The sequence below is a fragment of the Schistocerca gregaria genome, chromosome 8, assembly GCF_023897955.1.
Source record: "Schistocerca gregaria isolate iqSchGreg1 chromosome 8, iqSchGreg1.2, whole genome shotgun sequence".
Classification (NCBI taxonomy): domain Eukaryota; kingdom Metazoa; phylum Arthropoda; class Insecta; order Orthoptera; family Acrididae; genus Schistocerca; species Schistocerca gregaria.
In genome coordinates, this window is record NC_064927.1 from 106,007,840 (window position 1) to 106,020,512 (window position 12,673).

At 50.3% G+C, this 12,673-nt stretch overlaps 1 protein-coding gene across 4 annotated transcripts in view; it reads right to left on the reverse strand.

Annotated features, from left to right (window-relative positions):
- LOC126284511 (uncharacterized) overlaps window positions 1–12,673 on the reverse strand; it is a 384,018-nt gene that overhangs the window by 27,375 nt on the left and 343,970 nt on the right. The window lies entirely within an intron of this gene.

A 12,673-nucleotide genomic window follows, 5' to 3' on the forward strand; every position in this document is an offset into this window, starting at 1 on the left:
TGAAGTTGAAGACTAATTCGATTGTGTCAGGTTGTAGCAAAGATTTCCATTGAAAATAATTGTACGATGTGTGAGCTCTGACTTGTCACAACACAGCTAACTGTATGATCTTTACTCTGAAAATCAGTATTTGCCTTCATGCAGGTCAAATAAATCGTGCCTTCGAGTAAATAAAAAATAATGTAGAAAATGCGATTTCTTCTATTCAAATGTGAATACTAGTTGCTGAACTGACCGGTTAAAATTCGTTTACTACGTAAGACTGAAGACACAAAACCAGTAGTGGTGCCTGGGTACAATATTTATACCTTTTTGAAGACCTGTCCGATAAAGAATGTAGAACTATAAAAACTGAAAACATGGAACGCCATCGGATTTACTTACTTTGGAATACTTGGTTGGTGAAAATGCATCCCTGTGAATGGCTGCAATCCACTTACGACGAAGGTTTTCGTCGTTAGGATGGACCTTAGGTCCATTTGGATAATTCCCGTTACAGCGAGGAACACAGCACTTGTACACCATGGTGAAAACTCTCACTATAACTGCTGTAGTGGAAAACACACAATAAGTTACACAAAAGGAACGGCACTGCACAGCTAAAACTCACGATCGTACGCCATGTGGCTTGCCTACCCGTTGTGGCGTCACTAACGACTGATGACGTAGCGCCCGGGCCTTCCTTTGAGTCGGTGTTGGTCAAGGGCACGCACGCCGCCTCGCCACCAGCTGTGCCTGCCTGTCATTCAGAACAGCCAGCTTGCCGGGCCCAGCGATGACCGCGACCGCGCCCACCTTATACTCAGAGGCGCGCGAGATGGCGACAAAGGAACGAGTAACGAAACTCGCACGCATCCTCAAAGAATCAGACGACGAACCAAAGGAGGCGAAAGACGACCAGCAGTCGCAATAGACAACGAAGCTGAAGCCATGGCAAAGAACAGACAGATACAGAGGAGTCGGACACAACATCTGCAATGACGTGAGTGCAAAACACGAAGATCACGCGACAGCCAGACCAACCACAGCATAAGAAACTGGTACACCTGCCTCATATCGTGTAGCGCCCCCGCGAGCACGCAGAAGTGCCGCAACACAACGTGGCATGGACTCGACTTATTCCTGAAGTGGAGTTGGACGGAACTGACATCGTGAATCCTTGAGGGCTGTCCATAAATACGTATGAGGACGAGGGGGTGGAGATCTCTTCTGAACAGCATGTTGTAAGGCCTCCCAGATACGCTCAATAACGTTCGTGCGTGGGGAGTTTGGTGGACATCAGAAGTGTTTAAACTCAAGAGCGTTTCTGGAGCCACTCTATAGAAATTCCGCACGTATGGGGTGTCGCATTGTCCTTTTGGAATTGAACAAATTCGTCGGAATGCACAATGGGCATGAATGGATGATTATGATCAGACAGGATGCCTACGTATGCATCATCTGTCAGGCTCGTATCAACACGTATCAGGGGTTCCATACCACTCCAACTACACACGCCCCACACCATTACACAGCCTCCACCAGCGTGAGCAGTCTCCTGCTGACATGCAGGTTCCCTGGATTCATGAGGTTGTCTCCATACCTGTACACATCCGTACTCTCGATACAATTTGGAAACATGTTACCTGGTCGGACGAGTCTCATTTCAGTCATCAACAACCAAGCGTCGGTGCTGATAAGCCCAGGCGAGGCATAAAGCTTTGTGCTATTCAGTCGTCAAGCGTGCACAAGTGGGCCTTAGGCTCCGAAAGCTCATATCGATGCTGTTTCGTTGAACGGCTCCCACGTTGACGCTTGTTGATGGTCCAGCACTGAAATATGCGGACGGGTTGCACTTCTCCCACACTGAACGATTCTCTTCAGTCGCCGTTGCTCCCGTTCTTCCAGTTTCTTTTCCCAGCCGCAGCGATATCGGAAATTTGATGTCTTGCCGGATTCCCCACACTCATGGTACACTCGTGAAATAGTCTTACACAAAAATCCCCACTTCATCGCTACCTCGGACATACCGTGTCCCATCGCTCGTGCGCCGACTTTAACAGCACAGTCAAACTCACTTAAATCTTGATGACCTGCCATTGTAGCAGCAGTAACCGATCTAACAACTCCGCCAAGCACCTGCCTTGTATAGGCGTTGCCAACCACAGTGCCTTATTCTCCTTGTTTGAACAGCTCTGTCTTTGAATGCGCATGCCTATACCACTTTCTATGACGCTTCAGTCTAATATTCCAGTAAATTACTCCAAACGCATAAATGTACATGGTGGGAAGCTACAAGATTATCTCGTGCAACATAAATAAAATGAGAACCGAAATAAGAAAGAGATACTAGGCACAGAGCAGCCAACATAATAAACCTAAAAGAGGTAGCATCTTTGGGAATAGAATGGGTACTGAGATACGTTTCCACCAACATCGATCCAGAAACTCGACATGAAACTAACATCATTGCCACACAGGGCATAGAAACTGGAGAAGCTAAACTGATGGTCGACGGCCATAGAACTGCAATCGACATAGAGGGAACCACGTTAGTCAATATACGCCCCATCAGGGAAGGAAACAGAAGAGCCAGAAGTAAATTCTTCAATAATGACTTCTGCGAGCTCCTCATACACAGTAACGAAATTATAAACGGGACAAAAATATCGCCCACTTTGCAGAAAGAACGGTAATTGTGATCCCCAAGAAATAGGCAGCTAAACATATCCACGACTAATGGCCCATAACGCTGCTACATGCCGACAAAGTGTCCTCAAAAAATACAAACGTTGCGACGGGTTGAGGGCTTTCTTTATGGCAGACATGTGCAGTGGTGGACAAGAGCATCTTCGACGCAATCTCCACATACAGGGACATAATCTCGCATGCAGCAACAACCAATACCCCCTCAGCGATAATACTGAAAGATTCCCACAAAGCTTTTTATAGGATCAGTCACTGCTGCCTGACAAAGACATTCATGCGACTTACCTTTGGCCCAAAATTCGTACGAGTCATCAAGAACGTCGTCACAAACGCCAATTCAAAGATGACAATATACGGATGGACGTCAGCAAGAACAAATATACAAAAATCTGTGCCCCATGGCCGTATTCGCTGTACCATTAGATGTTCCGCTGCGTAAGGTGGGAAGCTCCATGAATCGCTACCAACCAGAAAGATCCACAGCGACTTGCATGGCCGATGTAGACGGTATGACGGTATGGAAGTCCTCGCAGCCGACAGAGAAGGCACTGAGGAAACCCAGCAGATCGTGAAGTCGTTTGAAAAGCGACAGGTGAGAAGACGAACGTCAGGAAATCGGTGTTGCATACCATCGGAAACGAAGGCCTTAGAGCGGCGACAAGTAGCCGAGAAACACGAAGTACTCGTCGTAAATCTGCAGAAATGTTCTTTGAAAATGGTGGTAAACATCTGGCGAGCATTCTGCACAACATAAGAGAGCTCTGCAGAACAAGAACGCGATGATCACTCACAGGATAGAACTGATCAATGTGACGATCCTATCGATAGCCTTGTACAGGGCGCTAATTCTATATGTACAAGCGGAAATAGCACGGGCTCTGACAGATGCTGCGTATAATCTATTGCAGGTAAGAGAAATTTTCAAAGTCCTTCAGATAACGTGGTTCCAGACAACGGACGAAGGCGGACATGAAAGCAAAACGCGCTGCTCTGTCACGCCACAGGACACTGAAAACTGAGGAAATAAATGCGGACAGCTTTGCAGCCACACGCATCACAAGCTACTGACCACAGTCCGAAGACGCGAAAGTCCAATCCGGACACCTATCTCACAAACTGCGTCATGTAAAACAGTTCACAATGGACAAAACCTACGTGATCGCGTCGGTGCAAAACCCCGGCTACAGGTCGACACGCTAAATATAGCCTATGGCGTCCTAAGGGGGAATACCACAAAAACCGGAATCGAGAGAAAACTTCCAGACTACCACTGGCCACGAGTCTGGACGAAAATCTCTGAGCATGCCACACCAATCCACACCAAAGACTCGTGGTACAAAGTTGTCCATAGAACTGTGCCCACGTATGAGAGACTGGCGCAGATCAGTCTGCGTCATTCGGACATGTGAATTTTGTAACGAAAGGGAAACATTAGAACGCAGTCTTCTAGGCAGGCAGAGTAGTGGAATTTGGGACACCGGCAAAAGAGCGTTGCACTCATCGTCCCAGATGCTTACGCTTTTCCATGGCCTAAAAAGATGGCCACAAAGTGGCTAATGGCGATGACAGACCATTCCTTCATCACGAAAAAGGCGTTTCCTGATGGGCCTGTGGGAGGAGAACGAGGGGGCAAAACGTCAGAAAAAGTACCAAGTCACCTTCCAGGGCTTCCTGGAGACCGCACTGAACGTAGCCTTCCGCTACTCGTGAGCGATGCTGGCGCCATCCACACAACTCGTGAGCGACGCGAATGCCGCCCACCTACTCCTGCCCTCGATGCAGACAACCTCTCGCCCCTCTCACACCCCACGAAGCGATATGCTCCACGTGAAAGTGGACTGTCATAACTGTTTACTTCTCAAAGTGCATCCGGTGTCCTACAGAAAATAGTGGTTCTCCCGCATGCGACAGAAGAGTCAATTAAAACGTAATTCTATGTAGGAAAGAGCTTTTTGTACGCTTTCACCCATAAATAGTGTTTTCCAATATATAAGTGCGCTCTACCACACTACGAAAAAAATTACACTCAAAATACACAAAATAATGAAAAACATTTGGGAAACAGAAAAGGTGCCAGAAGAATGGAAGTCAGCCGTAATTCATCCCTCCACAAGGAAGGAGAAAAAAAAAAAAAAAAACAGAACCTAATAACTACAGAGAAATTTCGTTACTGCCTGTTACATACAAAATTCTATTCAAAGCAAGCTATGTTAAATCGAAGAGTACCAAGCAGGGTTCTGGAAGGGAAGATTGTGCAGTGAACAAATTAGGTGTCTGAGAACAATATTAACATGGGAGAGATCTCGGAAACGTTCGAAATCAAGACAGGAGTGAGACAGGGAGATGGCCTGTCAAACATTTTATTTAAATATAATTTGGACGTGGGACAAGGGAGTCAATGGGGTAAAGATGGGGAGAGACAAAAACAGAATCAACAACGTAAAATGTCTGCCAATGATACAGCCATGATAACAAAGGGCAGTATTAAGGAAATGGAAGAGGATGTAGATGAAAATGAAATGGGAGATATGATACTGTGTGAAGAGTTTTAAAGAGCACTGAAAGACCTAAGTCGAAACAAGGCCCTGGGAGTAGACAACATTCCATTAGAACTACTCACAGCCTTGGGAGAGCCAGTCCTGAAATATCTCTACCATCTGTTGGTGGTGGTGGTGGTTGTTGGGATGTTGAAGGGGGGACTAAACAGCTAAGGTCATCAGTCCACCATTCCAAAAACAGGCGAGACGAAAATTTACGGAGCAGGTAAAACCCCAAGGGGGAGGAGACGCCCTCCCCAGTCACTGAAAAAACACAAATGTGGCAGCGAACACTAGAGACAAGAAGAGTACAGACGAACACCGGACAGAAAGAATCGGAAGAAAAGAAGAGAGCCGGAGACTGGTTGACTGACCATGAGAACAAAAAAGGGAAAGAGTCAACCATCTGAATACACACTCTCATAACTGGTTGCAGATTTTAGACTCGAGGACAAGAGACACAGAAAGGGAAATGTGCAGGACCTCCCTAAATGGAACCATAAAAAGGACTACCACAGATAAAATTTAAAATGTCGTCGGCCATGGAGGCATCGTCACATAAAGCCAAAGGCAATGTGCCCAGGAGATTAAAAGACTGCCGGAGGGTGCACAGTCGGGGACACTCCAACAAAATGTGGGCGACCGTCAACCGGGACCCACACTGACACAGAGGGGGATCCTCCCAACGCAAAAGATGTCCGTGCGTCAGGTAGGTATGGCCGATGCGGAGCCGACACAGGATGACAGAGTCCCTGCGAGAAGCCCAAAGGGAGGACCGCCACACATCGGTCGTCTCCTTAACAGCCCGCAGTTTGTTTGGACATCAGGTCACGTTGGCATCCCGGGGAACGAACGTGTTGACAGGCTGGCCAAAGGGGCGATCGACGCACTCGCTTTGGATATCGGCCTTCCGGCTCGTGATCTGCAGCTGGCGTTGCGCCGTAAGGTGCTTGGGATGTGGCATGACGAGTGGCGTAGCCTGACATCGCCGAATAAACACCACCGAAGGATCAGAGCGGGTCATGGCAAAAACAGACTTCTGAATAAAGGATACCAGAGGAGAAAAGGTATAGCAGCGGTCGATAGCCTGGAGTCCGCTCAGGGAGTCACTGCAGATGACGATGGACGTACCTGAGCAGGAACACACATGCTCAAGAGCGCGCAATATGGCCACCAGCTCTGCAGTAAAAATACTGCAGCCAGCCGGCAAGGAGCGCTGTTCAACATGGACAGCGTGAGCAAAAGCGTAGGCAGTATGACCATCTACCAGGGAACCATCAGTGTAGACAGACTCACAGCCTGAAAATGAGGCGAGGAGCGCAAGAAAATGGCGACAGAGGGCCACACGCAGAACCGAGTCCTTGGGTTCCCGTGCCAAGTCCAGGCAGACGGACGGCCGGGGAATACACCAGGGAGGCGTGGGTGCACGGACCCGGAAGGGTGGCAGAAGAGGGAATGACCCCGACAGCAGGGACTGGACACGGACAGCAATGCAAAGCCCAGACCTAGGTCGCCGGTCAGGCAGAGGGAGGACCATGGCAGGGAAAAGCAGGTGATGATTGGGATGGCCCGGTGAGCAATGCACATGGACAGCATAGTCGGCGAGCAGTCGGTGGCGGCAAATCCGCAGTGGGGGAACCCTGGCCTCCACCAGTAGACTATCCACGGGGCTCGTACGGAAAGCGCCAGTTGCAAGCCGAACCCCACAGTGGTGTATGGGGTCCAACAACGTCAACACTGAGGGCGATGCAGACCCATAGGCCAGGCTCCCATAATCAAGCCTGGACTGCACAAGGGCTCTGTACAATCGGAACAGCGTGCAGCGATCTGTATCCCAAGACGCGTGGCTCAGGCAGCGGAGGGCGTTGAGGTGCCGCCAGCACTTTTGCTTCAGCTAAGTAATATGAGGAACCCATGTAAGCCAGGCATCAAAGAAGAGTCCTAAGAAGCGGCTAGTGTCCACCACTTCAAGTAGGTGGCCGTCGAGGTAAAGTTCCGGATGAGGGTGGACCGTCCGACGCCTGCAGAAGTGCATAACTCGAGTCTTGGCTGCAGAGAACTGAAATCCACGAGTCAGAGCCCATGATGCTGCCTTGCGAACGGCTACTTGCAGCCTGCGTTCGCCGACTCCCGTAGTCGTTGAGCTAAATGAGATGCAGAAGTCATCGGCATACAAAGAAGGAGACACCGACGACCCCACGGCTGCAGCCAGACCATTAATGGCCACTAGAAATAAGGAAACGCTCAACACCGAGCCCTGCGGGACCCCATTTTCCTGTATATAAGATGAACTAGAGGCGGCACAGACTTGCGCCCGGATAGAGCGGCGCATTAAAAAGTTTTGAAGAAAAGCTGGGTGCTGACCACGAAGACCCCACTCATGCAACGTAGCAAGGATGTAATGTCTCCATGTTGTGTCATATGCCTTCAGCAGATCAAAAAAATACAGCAACGAGCTGCTGACGGCGGGCAAAGGCCCTACGGATAGCAGATTCCAGCCGCACCAAATTGTCCGCAGCAGACCGGCCCTGACGGAAGCCACCCTGGGATGGAGCGAGGAGACTGCACGACTCAAGGATCCAACACAAACGCCGCCCCACCATACGTTCGAGCAATTTGCACAAAACGTTGGTGAGGGTAATGGGACAATAGCTGTCCACTGCCAGAGGGTCCACACCGGGCTTCAAGATGGGGACAATAACACCCTCTCGCCATTGCGACGGGAACACGCCCTCTCTCCAAATGCGGTTAAAGATGGTGAGGATGTGTCTCTGCCAGTCCCTGGAGAGATGCTTCAGCGTGGATGCAGTCTGGTCCTGGTGCTGTATCAGGGCAATCGGCGAGGGCAGCGAGGTATTCCCTCTCGCTGAAAGGAGTATTGTATTTTTCAGAACGACGTGTGCGGAATGATAACGGCGTCCGCTCAGCGCGCTCCTTTAGAGAGCGAAAGGAGCGGGGGGTAAGTTGCAGTCGCAGAGCTCATAGCAAAGTGCGCGGCAAGGTGGTCAGCAATGGCAGCAGCGTCCGTGGAGACAGACCAATATGGGTGTCCCTGGAATCTCCCTGGACGGTGCTGGTATCCATAAACCCGCCGGATGCGGGACCACACGAGCGAGGGGGAGACACAGGAGCCCAAGGATGAGACATACCTCTCCCAGCACTCCTGCTTACGCAGTTCAATAATACGGCGGGTCAGGGCACGGAGCCTCTTAAAGGCGATGAGGGTCTCCAGAGACGGGTGCTGAATATGACGCTGGAGAGCCCGCCTATGGTTGCGAATAGCCTTAGCAATCTCCGGCGACCACCAGCGGACAGCCTACCTCAGAGGGAGTCCAGAAGAGTGGGGGATGGCAGCCTCGGCCGTTGAAATAATTGACGTGGTCAAGACAAGGACCACCTCGTCAATGTCACCCTGTGGGGGAGAAGCAATGGTGGCAGTGGAAGTAAAAGCCGGCCAGTCAGCCCTGTTGAGAGCCCAGCGGGGCAGGTGCCCAGAAGAATGACACTGGGGCAGTGACAAATAGATGGGAAAATGGTAACTACCACACAGGTCAGTAAGCACTCTCCAGTGGAGGGATGGGGCAAGTCCGGGGCTGCAAAGACAGAGATCGATGGCTGAGAACGAGCCATGGGCCACACTGAAATGCGTGGAAGCACCTGTGTTCAAGAGGCTAAGGTCGAGCTGAGCCAACACATGCTCCACTGCACGACCGCGGTCATCGGAGACAGTCCCACCCCATAGAGGGTTGTGGGCATTGAAATCGCTCAAAAGCAGCAATGGTGGCGGGAGTTGAGCCAGCAGTGCAGCCAAGACGTGTCGGGGGGAGCTCCCCATCCGGAGGAATGTAAACAGAGCAAACAGTAATAGTCACTGTCAGGATTGAGCTCTCTCCGGCTGCCTCTAAAGGCGTCAGAAGGGGTACTGGCGAGCTACAGACAGAGTGGTGAACGAAGAGGCAAATTCCACCTGACGCTCATTGACAGGCAGCGCAGTTCTTATAGTATCCCCAATAACCGTGAAGGGCAGGGGTCCGCATTGCTGAAAACCAAGTTTCCTGAAGAGCAATGCAGAGAACAGGGGAAACACTCAGAAGCATCAGGAGCTTAGGCAGGTGGCGGAAATAACCGCCACAATTCCACTGGAGAATGGAAGCAGGAAGGGACTGGGAGGGCGTGAAGGCGACTAAGAGGCAGACGGCGCCTCAGAGCCAACGGCCGCCACCACGCGAGAGTCAGCTGTGTCCATAGTAAAGGCCCCGAGGGTTCCGTGAGGGCGAGATCCGCGGCAGAGGCGAGGATCTCCACCTCATCCCCAGAGCCGGAACTATGTACAGCAGGCGGTACTGAAACTGCCGGAATGTCCTTCTTCTTGGACACATTCCGTTCCTTCTTCTCGCATCTGTCCTTTGGGTTAGAAGGCTGGGAGAGCTTCTCTGAAGGAGCGTCGGAGGCTGACGACGACGCAGAAGCCCTACGACCAGCAGGGGGCTGAACCTTCAGCCATTGGCTGACATCCGGCTGGGTAGGAGAAGGAACGGAGGGCCCCGAGGGACCCCTTCCGCGAGAGAGGAACCGGCAGAGGCAACGCCGGTGGAGAAGGAGGGGGAGGAATCGAGCCCCCCGGTTTTTGAGCAGATGTCACTCCCGGGGAAGGGGGGGGGAGTGACAGAAGAGGGTTTGCCCCCAACTGATAAGGGGGCAACAGAGGAAGGCTTGCCCCCAGACACTAGGGGGGCAGACAGAGATGCACAGCCTCGAGGGCCCACTGAAGGAGACAACTGCCGCTCCCGAGGGCGACGATAACGTGGCTGCAGCATAAGCTGTTCGAAGTGGGACAGGATACAACCTTCCGAATTTCAGTTTTGCCTCGTGATAAGTAAGCCAGTCCAGGGTCTTAAATTCCATTATCTTCCGCTCCTTATGAAGAACGAGGCAGTCCGGCGAGCATGGAGAGTGGTGTTCCCCACAGTTGACACAGAAAGGCGGGGGCGCAAATGGAGAATCGGGATGAGAGGGGCGTCCACAATCTTGACATGTGGCGCTAGATGGGCAACGGTAGGACATATGCCCAAACTTCCAGCACTGGAAGCACCGCATCGAGGGAGGGACGTATGGCTTGACGTCACAATGGTAAACCATTACCTTGACCTTCTTGGGCAATGCAGCACCGTCGAAGGCCAAGATAAAGGCACCGGTGACCACCCTGTTAGTCTTGGGTCCTCTATGTACACGACGGACAAAACGCACACCACGTCGTTCCAAGTCGGATCTCAGCTCGTCGTCGGATTGTAACAATAGGTCACGATGGTAAATAATCCCCTGGACCATATTTAAGCTACCGTGGGGAGTGACGGTAACAGGGACGTCTCCGAGCTTCTCACACAAGAGCAACGCCCGGGACTGGGCTGGGGAGGACGTCTTGAGGAGGATGGACCCATTCCTCATTTTAGACAACCCTGCCACTTCCCCAAACTTATCCTCCAGGTGTTCCACAAAAAACAGAGGCTTCGTCGTAAGAAAGGAGTCACCGTCAGTCCTGCTGCAGACAGGGTATTGTGGTACGTCAGGATCCCGCTTGGCAGTAGATCCGCGTCCCTCCCACGGCGCAGCCAACGAGGGGAACGACTGAGGGTCATATTGGGCCGCATCAAAGTCAACTCTGCCTCGCTTAGAGACGCTGATGGCCGTGCGACCACCAGCTTGGTGTGATTTATTGCGCTTCATTGCGCCACTTCCGCCCGGATGCCACCTACTCCGAACGAGGGCTCTCCCCAAGGGCGCCACCCAGCCAAAGCAACGGGTACCTGACCGATATCCTGTTGCCCGGAGTCCCCGTGCCCCAGACATGATGGGCACATACTCCTTGGCATGCATGGGGAGGAAACAGCTCTGGCATCTGTAGTGCAATCCCTGCGTGGTCCGGGGGCTACCACAAAGAGGGTACATGACGACCCCACCACAACGGACTGGCTACCGTGCTGGATTTTAGGTGTTGAAAGGGTCCACAGCTGTCGTGGGCGCTAAGAAGGGGATTGCGCACAAGATGAGAAAGAGGCAACCCAGAAGACGTTGGGTGTAAATCCCGCCACATGACAATAGGTAGCATGCAAGATGCTTGTGCATGATGGACCAATAGAAAAACACCACATAAGGCGTCCATCCCCAAATGGCACACACTAACAATGGAAATTTGGAAAATTGGAGGTCAAACCCAAGAGGGGACCATCATATAAGGCCGAAAAGTTTGAGACTCCTTTTAGTCGCCTCTACCATCTGGTGAGCAAGATGTATGAGACAGGCGAAATACCCTCTGTCTTCAAGAAGAATATAATCATTCGAATCCCAAAGAAAGCAGGTGTTGAGAAATGTGAAAAGTACCGAACTATCAGTTTAATAAGCCACGGCTGCAAAATACTAATGCGAATTCCTTACAGACGAATGGAAAAACTGGTAGAAGCCGACCTCGGGAAATATCAGTTTGGATTCTGTAGAAATGTTGGAACACGTGAGGCAATACTGACCCTATGGCTTATCTTAGAAGCTACACTACAAATGCTAGAAACGTAGGTTTGCCTTTTCTTAGACTTAGTATTCCAGTCAACATTGTCAAAAGCTTTCTCTTTCTTTCAAATTCTGAATGTGGCAGGAATAAAATACAGGGAGCGAAAGGACATTTACAATTTGTAAAGAAACCAGATGACAGTTAGAAGAGTCGAGGGGTATGAAAGGTGGTTGGGAAGGGAATGAGACAGGGTTATACACTATCCCCAATGTTATTCAACCTGTACATTGAGGAAGCAGTAAAGGAAACAAAAGAAAAATTCGGAGTAGATATTAAAATCCATGGAGAAGAAATGAAAACTTTTAGGTTCGCCGATGACATCGTAATTCTGTCATAGACAGCAAAGGACTTGGAAGAGCAGTTGAACGGAATGGACAGTGTCTTGAAAGGAGGATATAAGATGAACATCAACAAAAGCAAAATGAGGATAATGGAATGTGGTCTAATTAAGTCAGGTGATGCTGAGGGAATTAGATTAGGAAATGAGACACTTAAAGTAGTAAAGGAGTTTTGCTATTTGGGGAGCAAAATAACTGATGATGGTCGAAGTAGAGATGACATAAAATGTAGACTGGCACTGGCAAGGAAAGTGTTTCTGAAGAAGAAAAAATTGTTAACATCGCGTATAGATTTAAGTGTCAGGAAGTCGTTTTTGAATGTATTTGTATGGTGTGTAGCCATGTATGGAAGTGAAACATGGACAATAAATAGTTTTGACAAGAAGAGAATAGAAGCTTTTGTAATGTGATGCTACAGAAGAATGCTGAAGATTACATGGGTAGATCACATAACTAATGAGGAAGTGTTGAATAGAATTGGGGAGAAGAGGAGTTTGTGGCACAACTTGACAAGAAGAAGGGATCGGCTGGTAGGACATGTTCTGAGA